This window comes from Squalius cephalus (assembly GCF_949319135.1).
Source record: "Squalius cephalus genome assembly, chromosome: 11".
In the NCBI taxonomy this organism is placed as follows: Eukaryota; Metazoa; Chordata; class Actinopteri; order Cypriniformes; family Leuciscidae; genus Squalius; species Squalius cephalus.
The window spans coordinates 4,542,318-4,556,326 of record NC_137132.1 but is presented as its reverse complement, the minus strand read 5'-3'; the positions used below and the strand labels follow the sequence as shown (position 1 = coordinate 4,556,326).

General features: G+C 37.4%; 1 long non-coding RNA gene across 1 annotated transcript; it reads right to left on the bottom strand.

The window, feature by feature from the left end:
- Positions 1–7,602: 7,602 nt before the first annotated feature.
- Positions 7,603–8,063, bottom strand: LOC307167119. The gene is made up of 2 exons (XR_013822735.1): positions 8,016–8,063; positions 7,603–7,837 (listed from the first exon to the last, which is right to left on the bottom strand). It is a non-coding gene; the product is annotated as an uncharacterized lncRNA (long non-coding RNA).
- Between the last annotated feature and the right edge of the window lie 5,946 nt (positions 8,064–14,009).

Here is a 14,009-nt window from a genome sequence, read left to right as displayed (position 1 = left end):
CGGCTCGCCATCGGCGATTCCGGAGAGGAGGGACCTTCTGTCTCAGGCGGAGGGCAGGATATTCCATCCCAGGCCCGACCTGTGGAATCTTCACGTTTGGCCCCTGATGGGAACCAACTGAGGGACACTGGGCTTTCGCCTGCCATTATTGAGACCATTCTAAGTGCTAGGGCTCCCTCCACTAGAAAAAGTTATGCCGGTAAATGGGGTGTTTTTGAAAGATGGTGTGCTGTACACAATGTAGATCCAGTCAACTGCCAGGTTGCTTCAGTTCTGGACTTCATGCAAGAGAAATTATCAACAGGCACATGCCCTGCCACTCTTAAGGTTTATGTGGCCGCTCTTTCGGCTTGCCACGCCTTGGTTGATGGGGCGCCACTCGGGAGACACCCTCTGCTCTCTTGCTTCCTTCGTGGGGCCAGGCGACTGAGGCCTCCCGTAAAAACCAAGATCCCTTCATGGGACTTAGCTATAGTTCTCGAGGGTCTGGTTGAAACCCCCTTTGAACCTATAGAATCAGAGTCTGATAAACTTCTAACTCTAAAAATGTTTTTTCTCATGGCAATAACTTCCTTGAAGAGAATTGGGGATATGCAGGCTCTGTCTATCTCTCCATCCTGCTTAGACTTTGCCCCAGGAATGGTGAAAGTGATTTTGCATCCTCATCCTGATTACCTGAACTGACAGAGTGTGTCTGCTTCCCGGACAATGTTAGAAAGATTTTTCCAAAGTTTTGGTGCTAAATAGGAAAAGGATCTACCGCCAGCAGTCGATTTTGATATTCTAGGTATTATCAACTGGCCGGAATTTTGAGATCGCAATAGACGTGAAGGACTATAATGCGTTAAGAGCTCGCTCAAGTACTCTGCGGACCTAAACCATTTAGTGCTTTGTAAGTAATCAACAATATTTTAAAATTGATGCAATGTTTAATAGGGAGCCAATGCAGTTTTGACAGAACCGGGCTAATATGGTCATACTTCCTGGTTCTGGCAAGAACTCGAGCTGCTGTGTTTTGAACTAGCTGCAGTTTGTTTATTAAGCGTGCAGGGCAACCACCCAGTAGAGCATTACAATAATCTAGCCTTGATGTCATGAAAGCATGAACTAATTGTTCCGCATTTGTCAATGAGAGCATATGGCGCAATTTAGATATATTTTTAAGATGGAAAAATGCGGTTTTACAGATACTAGACACGTGACTTTCAAATGAAAGATTGATATCAAAGAGCACACCCAGGTTCCTAACCGACAACAAAGACTTAAGAGAGCAGCCATCAAGTGTTAGACAGTATTCTAGGTTATTACGTGAGGAAGTTTTTTGTCCAATAATTAGAATCTCTGTTTTTTCAGAATTTAGAAGTAGGAAATTACGAGTCATCCAATTTTTTATATCAGCTATGCATTCTGTTAATTTAGTGAACTGGTAAGTTTCGTTTTGAAGAAATATAAAGCTGAGTATCATCGGCATAACAGTGGAAGCTAATTCCATGTTTCCTAATGATATCTCCTAATGGTAGCATGTACAGAGTGAACAGCAGCGGTCCTAGTACTGAGCCTTGTGGTACGCCATACTGAACTTGTGATCGATAAGACATCTCTTCATTTACTGCTACAAACTGATAACGGTCAGATAAGTATGATTTAAACCATGCTAATGCAATTCCACTAATGCCAACATAGTTTTCTAGTCTATTTAAAAGAATGTTGTGGTCAATGGTGTCAAATGCAGCACTAAGATCGAGTAACACTAATAGAGAGATACAACCACGATCGGATGATAAGAGCAAATCATTTGTGACTCTAATGAGAGCTGTCTCGGTACTATGGTACGGTGTAAATCCGGACTGGAAATCCTCGCAGATATCATTTCTTTCAAGAAAGGAACACAGTTGTGAGGATACATCCTTTTCTAGTATCTTTGACAGAAAAGGTAGATTCGAGATCGACCTGTAATTGACTAATTCTGTAGGATCAAGTTGCATTTTTTTAACAAGCGGTTTAATCATAGCCAGCTTAAAGTTTTTTGGTACATATCCTAGAGACAAAGACGAATTAATGATAGTAAGAAGAGGATCTATGGCCTCTGGAAGCATCTCTTTCAGTAGCTTAGTCGGTATAGGGTCTAACATACATGTTGATGATTTAACAAGTTTAGTAAATTCTTCCTCTCCTATAGCAACGAATGAATAAAAATTTTCCTCAGGGAGACTACAATGCACTGCCTGATGCAATACTGTAGTAGACGGTTGCATAGTTATAATTTTGTCCCTGATATTATCAATCTTATAAGTGAAGAAGTTCATAAAGTCATTACTGCTGTGCTGCTTGGAAACTTCTGTGTTTGAAGCTTTATTTTTCGTTAGTTTAGCCACTGTTTCAAATAAATACCTAGGATTATGTTTATTTTCTTCTAATAGGGTTGAAAAATAAGCAGATCTAGCAGCTTTTAAAGCCTCTCTGTATGCAATCGAGCTCTCTTTCCATGAAATGCGAAATACCTCTAGTTTTGTTTTCTTCCAGTTGCGTTCCATTTTTCTAGCTGCTCTCTTAAGGGCCTGAGTGTGCTCGTTGTACCACGGCGTTGGATTATTTTCTTTAATCTTCTTTAAGCGCAAAGGAGCAACTGTGTCTAAAGTGCTGGAAAAGAGAGTTAAAAGTTTCTGTTGCAATATCATGTTCTTCTAAGCTATCCGGGATGCTGAGATGATTAAACTGATTAGGAAGATTATTAATAAAGCAATCTTTAGTGGCAGAAGTGATAGGTCTAACATATTTAAAACACGGAGTCGGCTTTGCAGCCTTGGCTAAATGTAATTTACACGAGACTAGATAATGATCTGAGATGTCATCGCTCTTGCTGCAGAATTTCAACGGCATCAACATTTATTCCGTGTGATAATATTAGATCTAGACAGAGGCGGACAGAGTACACAGCTTCATTACTTGAGTAAAAGTACAGATACCCCTTGCTAAATTTTACTCAAGTACAAGTAAAAGTACTACAGTCAGATGTCTACTTAAGTAAAAGTACTGAAGTACTTGTTTTTAAAAGTACTTGAGTACCAAGAGTACAAGAGTACATTTTCTAAATATTGCATTACTACTGCCATAGTGCTTACATTTATGTACAGAAACGTCCTACATGGAGTTATGAAAAATGTTAATGTTAATACTAGGGGTGGAACGGTACACAGAAGTCACGGTTCGGTTCATACCTCAGTTCAGACATCACGGTTCGGTACGAGTTCGGTACAATGGAGGGAAAAGCAAAACAAAAATGCAGAAGGCAATTTTTTTTTTATTGCGCATGTCTCAGGCTGTACCACCTAGTGTCATACAGTCTCTCCCCTGAGCTAGCTGCAACAGCCTGCCCTGAAGTGTGTAAAGTAAGATGTAAACAAAATAAGACAATCAGCTATAAAACTGAAAATAAAGCATCTCTTATTTATGTGCGGACGCACGAGCGCGAGGGTGCGCGCGGCAAAAATGTCGTCATTGTGGTGTGGGCGGTCATGCGCGTTGGGTGTGCAAGGCCACATTTCGCTTGGCGGTGTGCAGTGCACGGCTTTTAGCGCACGGCTCCGCATCCGAAGACGCACGACTTCGAGCCGAATCTGGCCGAGCATGTACATCTCACAGCACCGGCACCCAGTTCTTGCGTCTAAATTAGTTGCTTACATTAACAAAATGAGCCTACAATAGCAGACATCAGCCCTTTAAATAAAAATAAATGGCCATGTTTTATAAAAAGGTTCACAAAACTAAATAAAAATGTTTAGATATTATGTAAGATAACGTTAATTTAGTTGTAGGTTACGTTCTCATATCCATTTTTTTTTTCTAATGTCACAAGGAATAATCTGGTTTACTGCTTTACACGATTATTTTGCTGTGTGGTTTTGGTGTACTAAAGTGTTGTTTTACTAAAATAAACATTCACGAGTGTAGCCTACCTTACTTCAAACCGCTGATTCCTGATGGTTTAGAGGACAATTACACCCTGTCGCACCCTGTCGTTTCAAAGAATATACACCGGCGAGCGCGAAGTATAAATGCCTCGTCCATTTGGGGAGGCGCGCGCACGGTCAGCGGAGGCTCGCGCTGCGGAGGCAGGCGAAAGTATAAACCATAGACAGTATAAGAAGGTATAAACAAACCTAGCTTAAGGCGGGGCTACAGATTAGGTGTCCCTAAAGAACCCGCGTATCTAACAGTAGTTCCGCATTACATTAATTAACTTGCACGCGAGTTTTATTTATTTTTATACCGTATTCTCCGTGTAAATTCATGTACCGAACCGTGACGCCCGTACCGATTCGGTTCAATACGAATACATGTACCGTTCCACCCCTAGTTAATACCTTGGAGAATGTAAAGAAATTGAAAGTAAAATCAAGTCATTTTCATCTTTTTACCATGCTGCTTTATTTAACATTTTCACTTGCCCACAAGGCAATAGCACAATGGCAACGCTCTGACAAACCTCTGCTAGAGTTTTAATGGATTTTTTGCACCCACATTTGAACCCGACTGTGTTAAACACACCGCATACTCAAGAACATCAACGCAAATGCTCAGCTTACATTAATGTGTAATATCAGAAAAGAAAATTCAGCTAACAATTGTGTGTACATGTGAGTTTCTCTTTTTTTCATCAATCAAATCACAGGGTTCCAGACTGCGACCAAATATGCGACCATTTTATTGAGAATGTGCGAGTTCAAATTGTATGTGGTGGCATTTGTGCGAGTGCATGGTCATGTACTACTCAGTTAAATTCACGCATGAATTTTCCTGCATTGAACTTGTTTTAGCGCCCGCCAAAGTGAATTTTTGTCCCGCCAAAGTCTTATTTGATCGGTGAGTAAAGTAGATGAACTGCCGCTTGTGACAGGGCGCATGTTTAACTGAAAGAACGAGCAGAGAGAGAGAGAGAGCCGGTCGCGCGCGCAGACACACTCGGTCTCTCTCGTGCACTGTCGCTCGCTTTTTCTGTTTTCCTTTTTTTTTATTTTTTTTTTTTTTAGAAGAAGTAACGGGTACTCACGGTTATGGATAGGAATGTAGCGGAGTAAAGAGTACAATATTTGCCTCTCAAATGTACTTGAGTAAAGTCATGAGTACTCCCCAAAAATGATACTCGAGTAAAGTACAGATCCCTCAAAATTGTACTTAAGTACTGTACTCAAGTAAATGTACTCCGTTACTGTCCGGCTCTGGATCTAGAGTATGATTACGACGATGAGTAGGTCCTGACACGTGTTGTCTAACTCCAATAGAGTTTACAATGTCTTTAAATGCCAAACCCAATGCATCTTTTTCATTATCAATGTGTATATTAAAATCACCAACAATTAGTACTTTATCTGCAGCCAATACTAACTCTGATAGAAAGTCCGCAAATTCTTTGATAAAGTCTGTATGGTGCCCTGGTGGCCTGTTTACAGTAGCCAGCACAAATCTTAAACGTGATTTATCATTTATACTATATATTTTTACATTAAGCACTAACACTTCAAAAGAATTATATTTAAAACTAGATTTCTTAGTGGTTTTGAAAATATTACTATAAATTACAGCAACACCACCCCCTTTGCGTTTCAGACGAGGTTCATGTTTATAACAGTAATCTTGCGGGGTGGACTCATTTAAAGTAATGTAATCGTTTGGTTTTAGCCAGGTTTCTGTCAAACACAGCACATCTAGGTTATTATCTGAGATCATATCATTAACAATGAGTGCTTTTGAAGTAAGCGATCGAATATTCAGCAACCCAAGCTTTAGCATTTGCTCATCTGTATTATAGATGTTTTTTATTTGTTGAACATCAATTAAATTGTAAACCTTAGATGGGTTTAAACGTTTTTTGGATTTCCAAATTCGGGGAACAGACACAGTCTCTATATGATGATATCTAGGTGAAAGAGGCTCTATGTGATGAGATTTATCTAAGTCAGTCAGAAAGTCAGAAAGTCACAACTCAAACAAACAACTTCCACAAAACTAACGTCACAGAATTAAAGTTTATTTTATTTATACGTTTGCTTTATCTGAATCTCACAGTTTATATTAATTATTGGATCTGTAGAAACCTTTTACTCACAAAATCACACATTGTCAGTGAAATGGTCATTTTATTTGTTGTCATTGTACAGAGTTATTGTACAGATACACGTTATTGTATATACATATTTTTATGTAATAACAAGCTTTATGTAACTAAAAAAAAGTTAAATAAAAAAATAAAAAAAACTGATCAAATTCAGGGAATTTTTTCATATATTAACAAATAACTGATTGTTGTTGTTTTTCTACATTTGTTTCCAGTCTCTTTAAATTTGGTATTTCTTTGAGTAAGCGTCCAATCAAAATCATTTTCAATAATTTTCTTTCTTTTTCTCCAACATATAAAACACAAATCTTGTGGTATTTTACAGCAAAACCAGTTTATTAGTTAACTAACTACACATTTACTTTTATGTGAATCTAACAAAACATTTTCTCACTGGGACACAGAACAATGCTTTCTAATATGATTCACTAGATTCATTGATTGGGTGAAACTCTTCTCACACTGATTATAGTCGTACGGCTTCTCTCCAGTGTGAATTCGCTCATGTGAATTAAGAGATCCAGATTGAGTGAAACTCTTGTCACAATATGAGCACTTATAAGGTTTTTCTCCACTATGAATTCTTTGGTGCCGTTTCAGATGACAAGATGCAGTAAAGCTCTTCCCACAGTCAAAGCACATATGATCTCTCACTTCATTATGTGTTTTCTGGTGCTGTTTAAAACTGCCCAGCCTTGAAAAATTCTTTCCACAGAGAGAACACACATAAGGCCTCTCATCTGAATGAACTATCAGGTGATCTTTTAGTTTTGATAATGAAATAAAATCTTTACCACACTGATCACAGTTAAATGGCTTCTCTCCAGAGTGAACGTGCAGATGATACCTGAGACCTGTTGGATCTCTGAAACTCTTTCCACACTGAGTGCATGTATACGGTTTCTCTCCAGTGTGAATTCTCATGTGTGTCTTAAGATTTCCTGTCCTTGTGAAACTCTTTCCACACTGAGTGCATGTATACGGTTTCTCTCCAGAGTGATGGAGCAGATGAACACTGAGAGTTGATGCTTGAGAAAAACTCTTTCCACACTGAGTGCATGTATACGGTTTCTCTCCAGTGTGAATTATCATGTGTTTGTTTAGGTTTCCTTTATGTGTGAAACTCTTTCCACACTGAGTGCAGGTGTGCGTCTTTTTGGCTTTTGTTCTTTGAATTGTAAAGTTACGATGTTCCTCATCCACTTCATTCAGTTCTTGTCTTTGCTCTTTCACTCTCACCTGGTCTAAAATACATATCAAGTTAGAATCAGTTCAAGTGAATCCTTATTTAAAAGCAACAGAGATCAGGTCTTTCACTTTTTGTTCTGTCATTCACTTGTTAATATAGTAAAAATATGCTTGACAACTGCTATATTCAAGGTTATGATCATTTGAATGTATTCTCCATTTTTTATCATCCATATATTGCTTACTAATTCACATCTACCAAAGCAGTCAACAATGAAGAATCAAGAAAGGACACCAACCTATTTGTTCCTCAGTATCTTCATGTTTTATTCTGGATGTTTCTGGATCACTCATGTCTTCAATCTCCTCTTTAATAAACTCCATCTTTAACAGTCACACAGATTTCAGCTGCTACTCCTGGAGTGTGTCCTTCTCTTGTAGGATGATGGGAATATTCCCAGTATTTATTGGTGAATTGTTGTGGGAGGGGCTTCACTGCAGGTGTGAACTGTGATCACTGTGTTTTTATCCAATCTGCATTTAAAAAGTACAGGGCCATCATGTTAAACTGCTGCTGAAAAACCTCTTTGTCTCCAAAAGTTCCCTGTTTTCAGCTCATTCATTATGGTGATGTCTGAGATCTTCTGTAAATTGGCACATTAAGCTCATTTTATTGGTGTCAACAGGCTGAAACAAACTACAGCCTCATCACCTTTAACTTCAGTTCTTGTCTTTGCTCTTTCACCTCCATCTGGTCTGAAACATATTAAAACATTAAGTTGTTAGAATGAGTTCAAGGAGGATAAATGTGAATTTTCAAGTGAACCCTGATTTAATAACAGAAAACAAGTGAGATCTGTTTATCAAATATTATATTTTTGATGTACCAAAGGTAAGTTTTGTAATCCTATTGATAATAGTCAAAATGTGAACGACAACTGCTGTACAAGATTATGATATAAGTGCATTTATATTCCTAGATTATGTGCTAATATTTCACAGCTCTTATAATTGGCATCAAATAATATAGCCTATTAAGCATTTTAACTAATAAAAAAAAAATCATAAAATCAGCTATCATTATTTTTAACATTTAAAATGATGTTTTGTGTAAAAGGTAACTATAGAATTAAACAAGAGAATCTGGTTATTCAGAAATCTGTGTGACTGTTAAAGATGGAGTTTATGAGTTCATGAAGATACTGAGGAACAAATAGGTTGGTGTCCATTGTTGATTCTTCATTGTTGACTGTTTTGCTTGATGTGAATTAATAAGCAGTATATGGATGATAAATGATAGAGTAATACATCCAAATAATCATAACCTTGTATATACCAGTTGTCAAACATAGTTTTACTATATTAACAACAAGTGAATGACAGAACAAAAAGTGAAAGATCTGATCTCTGTTGCTTTCTGCTTTTAAATAAGGGTTCACTTGAACTGATTCTAACTTGATGTGTATTTTAGACCAGGTGAGAGTGAAAGAGCAAAGACAAGAACTGAATGAAGTGGAGGAGGAACATCGTAACTTTACAATTCAAAGAACAAAAGCCAAAAAGACGCACACCTGCACTCAGTGTGGAAAGAGTTTCAGAAATCCAACATGTCTCAGGAATCATCTGCATGTTCACTCTGGAGAAAAACAATTTAACTGTGATCAGTGTGGTAAAGATTTTATTTTATCTTCAAATCTAAAAGATCACTTGAAAGTTCATTCAGATGAGAGGCCTTATGTGTGTTCTCTCTGTGGAAAGGGTTTTTCACGGCTGGACAGTTTTAAACTGCACCAGAAAACACACAATTTGTGTGACTGTGGGAAGAGCTAGTTAACTAATAAACTAGTGTTGCTGTAAAATGCCACAATATTTGTGTTTTATATGTTGGAGAACAAGAAAGAAAATTATTGAAAAATTATTTTGCTTGAACGCTTACTCAAAGAAATACCAAAATTAAAAGAGACTGGAAACAAATGTAGAAAAACATATATATATATATATATATATATATATATATATATATATTTACTTTTGTTTGTTTAGTTACATAAATCCTGTTGTTACATAAACAGATGCATATACAATTATGTACATCTGTAAAATAACTCTGTACAATAACAACAAATAAAATTACCATTTCACTGACAATGTGTGATTTTGTGAGTAAAAGGTTTCTACAGATCCAATAATTAAAATAAATGAGATTCAAGCAAACGTATAGTGAAATAGTTTTGTGGAAGTTGTTTTTGAGTTGTATTTGTGTTTCTGACTTGTCATTTAGCTGTCATTGTCTCTAGTAAAACAGCCATATCACCCTGTAGCCCAAGACTGGTTGCCCACTGAAGCTAAGCAGGGCTGAGCCTGGTTAGTACCTAGATATGAGACTCCTGGGAAAACCAGGTTGCTGCTGGAAGAGGTGTGAGTGAGGTCAGCAGGGGGCGCTCACCCTGTGGTCTGTGTGGGTCCTAACGCCCCAGTAGAGTGATGGAGACACTATACTGTAACAAGCACAGTCCTTCAGATGAGATGTTAATCCGATGTCTTGACTCTTTGTGGTCAATAAAAAATACCATGGCACTTCTCGTAAAGAGTAGTATGAAGGTAAATCAGTAGCAAAACTCGAGAGCACGTAAATGTGAATTTGAGAACTTGTACAATAAATATTCGTACTTGTACATGAACATTTACACTCACAGCTCCCATGTGAAAACCTGTAAAATAAAAATCTGAAGTTGAATGTTGAAATTTGCACTCGCATACAATAGTCACAAACCTGTATTCTGAATCTGAAGCTGCAGACAAGTAGACACAAATGTGTAAAATGCCATTCACAGAAATACAACGACAGACACAAACTTGTAATATATATTTTGCGTTTAATCTTACGTTCACATTCGCAGTACTACCTCAAATAGGCACTTGCAACTTCTCAAATCTGTCACCGCAATTTCAAATTTCGCGAATTTTGAAATTGCGCAAATTTTCCCTTGACTTTTGCTACTCTTTTCGCGATATATCAGGTGCAAAACTAACTTGTGCACTTGAAACTCAGAGGCGGTGAGAGAGAAAGGGGGGCGGGAGCGGGGGGTTTAAAGGAGCCGTTTTATTGGTTGGCAGCTAGCCAATGAAATGCGACTTCGATGATGTCACGAAACCCGTGTGCACTGAAACGTTAACATGGCTTAATGCATTAGACTGATATTAAAAGAAATAAACGATTTTATCAAACTTAGTAAACACAATGCTTACAATGCATACTACAGAAAAGCAGATGAGCACAGAATATGAACACAACGCGTTTAATTGAGACAGTGGTATTAAAAGACCAAACTCAGGAAACACCATACAAATAAAGCAAAGCAATTGAGCTCTGAATGCAACGAGTTTAATTGTACGTTTTCCTCCCATAGAAAACCAAGAAAACGCTTAATAAAGCTTAATGGACCAACAGTTATAAAATAAATAAAAAAAAACAAAAAAAAAAACACATAATTCGTTAAATTATTAATAAAACACAGGCAGCAAGTTTATTTGCACTGAACACACATTTGCTTTCTTTCGTCATATTCTGTGCTCATCTGCTTTTCTGTAGTATGCATTATAAGCATTGTGTTTACTGAGTTTGATAAAATCGTTTATTTCTTTTAATATCAGTCTAATGCATTAAGCCATGTTAACGTTTCAGTTCACACTGCACACGGGTTTCGTGACATCATCGAAGTCCCATTTCATTGGCTAGCTGCCAACCAATAAAACGGCTCCTTTAAACCCCCCGCTCCCGCCCCCCTTTCTCTCTCACCGCCTCTGAGTTTCAAGTGCACAAGTTAGTTTTGCACCTGATATATCGCGAAAAGAGTAGCAAAAGTCAAGGCGCGAAATTTGAAATTGCAGTGACAGATTTGAGAAGTTGCAAGTGCCTATTTGAGGTAGTACTGCGAATGTGAACGTAAGATTAAACGCAAAATATATATTACAAGTTTGTGTCTGTCGTTGTATTTCTGTGAATGGCATTTTACACATTTGTGTCTACTTGTCTGCAGCTTCAGATTCAGAATACAGGTTTGTGACTATTGTATGCGAGTGCAAATTTCAACATTCAACTTCAGATTTTTATTTTACAGGTTTTCACATGGGAGCTGTGAGTGTAAATGTTCATGTACAAGTACGAATATTTATTGTACAAGTTCTCAAATTCACATTTACGTGCTCTCGAGTTTTGCTACTGATTTACCTTCATAGAGTAGGGGTGTAACCTGTAGGGGTGTAACCACCTGTATTCCACCCATTGGTCCTTGCCAATCATGGCCTCCTAATAATCCCCATCCACTGAATTGGCTCTATCACTCTCTCTCCTCTCCACCTATAGCTGGTGTGTGAGCGCATTGGCACCGCTGTACTGTGCCTGCCGTCGCATCATCCAAGTAGTGCTGCACACTGGTGGTGGATGAGGAGAGATACCCTGATATGATTGTAAAGTGATTTGGGTGTTCAGTAGTACATTTGAAAGTGTTATATAAAAATAAAATAAAAACAACAACAACAAAAACATCCTGTGGCCTGTTGCACAAAGCCGGTTTAAGTAATAATAGTACTGTCGTTTTCTTTTTTAAATGAAAAGTGAATTTCATTATTTGTATTTGGGTCTGAAATGATACACACATACACAAACCAAGTGTTGATGGACTTTTTTTTGTTGTTTTTGTTGTTTTTCAAATGTGTGTGTAAGGGAAAACAAATCATACAATGGCTGCATTTTAATTGCGCAAATTAAAATTACGAATTGAAAAAACGCCCAATGGAAACACGTCAATTTCACAGAAGCTCCCATTTATCGCAAAAAAGTTTTTACGCTCACATGAGGTGGTTTTTCATGCGATTCGAAAAAGAAATATTTCGCAAAACTGCAATGGAAACAATCAACCCACAATCAAGACCTCGAAGCAGATATGAGGGAGAAAAACCCAGAAACACCTCATATGTGCCACTCTCAAGTATAATAAGGGTCGTTCCTTACCATTAATGCTGGGAAAACACACATACATCTCCGTCGATTAATAATCGATTAATAATAATGACTAGTGCAGTGGCTGGGATATAGTACATAAACCTACCAACGTCAACTTTAAAGGCGATTTTTTTCATTGTTAAGATTTTTTGCACCCTCAGATACAAATATTCAATAATCCCCCCCCCCCCATTCAATAATAACATTGTGCACACAACATCGTTTTCAAAAACGTTGTCATTTACATCAACCCGCATAAATACGCCATAGAGCGCCATCATAACTATGCCAAACCTATGGGTGGCAGTGTAGGGAGAAGGATAAAGCCATGCAAGCCAATCAGAATCCCCAGAATCGACAACAACGAAAAACACGAGCAACGTCCTAGGGCGCCGTTTCTCCCAGTTGACACGGCAACACATAACTAGCATTTTCAGAAATCTCCACTTTGGCCAGAGTTTTAAGAAATAGTCGTTTTCTGTGATAAAAACGTGTAAACGTGTAATGTGGGCGTTCGTATAAATGAGAGGCCAAACCGCAGGGAAATATCTGCGTCGTCCCTTCGTGTAAATGGGGCCTAAGAAATATTCATGTAATTTACTTGTTTACTATATTGTTTCCTGATTGTACAAGAGTCATTTGCTTTAGTTAGAAAATAATAAAAGCTGTAAAATGTTAAACATACTGAAAAGTAGAGTTGTTTTCTTGATTTTAAGATGGTTTCAAATGTCTGCAAATATAATGCATTTGTAGCGTTGAGAGATTTTTTTTTTTTTTTTTTACTGTTACAGTGAACTTTTGTGTAAGCTGTGTTTTAATATTGAGTTGGTAAAAACGATGCTGAAACAATTAATTATATGCTTTAATCAAAAGCATATACTTTGTTTGTATTCTTTTACTTATTTTGTTGTGCACGACAGAGGGAAATATATATATTTTTGTTTATAAATATTATTTTGAATTTGTTCTGCGAGTGACGTCATTTGTAATGGACCGGTCGCGCGCGCTCGCTCAGTCAGAACAGCCCGTGACTGGAGAGAGTCAATCAGGTATGTCTCCACATTAAAGAGTGAACATATGCTGTAGTAAGCGAAGTTTTGAGTTTATATTAATTATGGAAGTGCCAAAAAACCGGAACAAGTTTATGTTTGCGTTTTTCTGTCAACAGATTCAATGTATTTTTGGAGTTTTATTAACGCGCGTTTAAAAAAGAAAATTCTCCACATTGTAGCTTTTGTGCTATCAAAAATACACGGAGGCAGAGGGTTGTTCCATAAAACAAGATTATAATACAAGCCAGGCTTATTTTGGTTAGTCATACTTATTGTCGGTGTATTCTGTTTCATAAAGCAAACTTAAAATAGTTCAAACTCAGTTACCCTGGCAACTTATGCTGGGAAACTAGCCTGGTCCAGGGCAGGCTAACTGTCAGGCTAAGCCTCAGCTGTTACACAGATCCTCTAACACTGACCGACAAGAACACAATGATATTAGCACTGACACTCTCTCATACCATTATTGGACTTTATTAACCACTATCAGTCCAAAAATAAATACACAGTATACAGAAAATCAACTTAAATAAGGCTACAATGATAAATTAGACAATATAGACATATATATATATATATATATATATATATATATATATATATATATATATATATACACACACACACACACACATACATATATATATTA